This window comes from Arachis duranensis, chromosome 9, assembly GCF_000817695.3.
Source record: "Arachis duranensis cultivar V14167 chromosome 9, aradu.V14167.gnm2.J7QH, whole genome shotgun sequence".
NCBI classification, from domain to species: domain Eukaryota; kingdom Viridiplantae; phylum Streptophyta; class Magnoliopsida; order Fabales; family Fabaceae; genus Arachis; species Arachis duranensis.
Genome location: NC_029780.3, coordinates 17,830,608 through 17,830,951, shown reverse-complemented (window position 1 = coordinate 17,830,951; position 344 = coordinate 17,830,608).

Here is a 344-nt window from a genome sequence, read left to right as displayed (position 1 = left end):
ATCTGAAGAAGACGCCTACAGAAGCTCAAGAGCTGATTGAAATGGTTGCAAATAACCAATTCATGTACACTTCTGAAAGGAATCCTGTGAACACTGGGACTAATCAGAAGAAAGGAGTTCTTGAGATTGACACTCTGAATGCCATATTGGCTCAGAATAAAATATTGACTCAGCAAGTCAATATGATTTCTGAAAGTCTGTCTGGAACGCAAAATGCACCAGGCAGTACTAAGGAAGCTTCATCTGAAGAAGAAGCTTATGATCCTGAGAACCCTTCAATGGAAGAGGTGAATTACATGGGAGAACCCTATGGAAACACCTATAATCCTTCATGGAGAAATCAC